This window comes from Nicotiana attenuata, unplaced genomic scaffold (genome assembly GCF_001879085.1).
Source record: "Nicotiana attenuata strain UT unplaced genomic scaffold, NIATTr2, whole genome shotgun sequence".
Lineage (NCBI taxonomy): Eukaryota > Viridiplantae > Streptophyta > Magnoliopsida > Solanales > Solanaceae > Nicotiana > Nicotiana attenuata.
The window spans coordinates 1-2,704 of record NW_017673057.1 but is presented as its reverse complement, the minus strand read 5'-3'; positions in this window follow the sequence as shown (position 1 = coordinate 2,704).

Genomic DNA, 2,704 nt, shown 5'->3' with positions numbered 1-2,704 from the left:
GTATATATGCCGGCAGTCCCGACCACATTTTCTCCTGATGGGGCTTAGAAGCATTCAGCCTTACGCACCGTATCGAGTGTTGAGGCAACTGGGGAGATGCCAGATAGTACCCAAGGATGATGATCTTAGTTTGCAAGTGGTTGAGATTGGCCCTGATGGCCAGTTTCCTGAGGCAGTGGTCCGCCAAGTTTGGAGCGAATGTCAATATTTGGCGGCAAACACTTGTGTTCGAGATCTAGCCAAAGGAGAAGTGTCACCGGATTACCAGGCTTGGTATAGAAGAGACGTTGCATTCGGAAGACCGGCCAAAAGACCTCACATCCAGGAATTTGTTGAATCATCACAAGAACAGTGGGCTTGGTTAGCTAAAGAAAATGAGTACAGGGCCCGCATAGGAGCATTGGAAAAACAGATCCAAGACCTCCGATTTGAAAATAGCTTGCAAGCCGCGACTGACGAAGGGGAGAGAAAACAATTGGCCAAGGAGAATGAAGTCTTACGAGCCCAAATCCAAAAGATGAAGCTAGAGGCCGACAACCCCGTCAGAAGTGCCAAAGATACAAAGCTTATAGCAAATCTAAGGCAAAAGGTGAATGACTACAGTTTTGACCTCGACAAAGCAGAAAAGGAATTAGTTGGGGTCCAGAGGCAATTGGCTAAAAGTGCAGAAGAACGGGCTCGCATGGTTAAGCAGTTAAAAGAAGAATATGACAATAAGGTCGCAAGATTAAAGGAAAAGGCCACTGCCGCAGAAAACCGAATGATTAAACAGGCAAAGGACTTCAAAGTCGAGAGAGAACATTGTTACATGGCATTAGCACAGTTAGAAATGGACTTACGGCAACTCCGAAAACAGAGCCAGAAGTTTGAGCAGACTTTGGAGGCTAGGGGCCAGCAGATAGGGAGGTTGCTTCAAGAGAAAGGAAGAATCCGAGAGAGAATCTTAACCGTTGCTCATTCTATTACCCGGAAATGCCAGATGTGCGAGAACATGACCTGTACCACCTTCTTTGCATCAGTCATGATATTTGTGAAGCAGATAATGAATGACTTAGACAGACTCCAAGGGGAACTTGCATATAGGCCCGCGGCGAGACCGAACGATGTCCCGCGGGCACCAGGAGCTTTAATGTATTCATAGTCGTCTTTGAGTCTGCTAGAGTTTACCTTTTGAGTCTGTATTTCCTTTTAATGAAGTTAGGTCGCTTGGGCTTGTATTTCTTTTTATCGGAGTCTGTATTTCCCTTTTTGTTAAAAGACAGTCAGTTGATTGAGTCTGCATTTTGTTTGAACTAGGATAGGGATGGTGGAGTCTGTAGTTCTTTTTGCATCAGAGTCTGTCTTGAGTCTTTGTAATAGACGTAGTTGCTATCAATAAACTTGAAAATTCCCAAAACTATTCTGCTTCTACTTTACATTTATCCTTCACGAACTACGCCTGGTCTGATTCACGTGGGGTCGTGATACGTAGGCAATCTCCATAGGATTCGACCATTTCTAAATAATAAAAGGAACACTAAAAAGGAATGATACAAATAAGGGAAAAACCAAAGGAAAGAGAATCCAAAAGAGGGAGAAAAAAACAAAGTGAAAAGGGAAAGATAAGAGTAGGAACTAATTGTCAAGAGAAGGAAATAAAAGCCGGGATGACGCATGTGATTGAACAGCGACATAATAGCAACGTTTTATTGCTTAGGTGCATCCATCCATCAATGTGCGTTATCTATTTGTTAATGCCCTAATCGCTAACAAGTTGTTGTTGATGAGTCCAGGCAGGTGATAAGCTGACTGGCATTCTGGCAACCCACCCTTACAACACACGCTCCAAAGACAAGTCGAAAATGGCCAACCAAGATCTAGAAGCAAGCATCGTTGACCCATCCAGAGAGGAGGAGGCAATGGATGTGAATACAATGAGAGAGGAGATGTATAAGTTAAAGCAGCAGATGGCCGAAATGTACCAGGCCTGGTCGAAGGGACATCCCCCATCAGCCTATCCTGCCAATCCCAATTACCTCCCACCAACTCAACCCCAAGATCCTCCCACAGCGAACTCATATCCTGCTCTCCCTACTCACCAGCAATATTACGGAACCACTTCTCAGACACCACCACTACCACCCTCCAAGCCAATTCCAGGTCCCCCACCACCAATCGCCCCAGTATTCGTGGCTCCTCCACCCACCGCATTACACAGATCCTCAAGTGAACCTCTGTTCCAAACCCAGGAAAACCACTACTACCCACCCGAACCCACCTTCAAACCCCCAGAACCATGCTCTTACACTCCCCATTTTAATCTCTCAGCTGAAGAAGAGAAACCTCTCAAAAACCCGGAACAAGAGGAGATGATACAAAAAGTCAAAAGTTTAGAGCAGTCCTTCAGAAATATGCAAGGACTCGGGGGTCAAGTGAGCGTGGCCTACAAGGACTTGTGCTTATTTCCTGACGTCCAATTGCCAGTGGGATTCAAACTACCCAAGTTCGACTTATATGACGGCCATGGTGATCCGGTGGCCTACCTGAGGGGTTTCTGCAGCAAGATGAGGGGGGCTGGAGGAAAGGATGAGCTATTAATGGCCTACTTTAGTCAAAGCTTAAGTGGAGCGGCGTTGGAGTGGTACACAAGGCAAGATCATGCTCGGTGGTACACCTGGGATGACTTAGCTCAAGCTTTTGCATGTCATTTTCAGTACAATCTCGA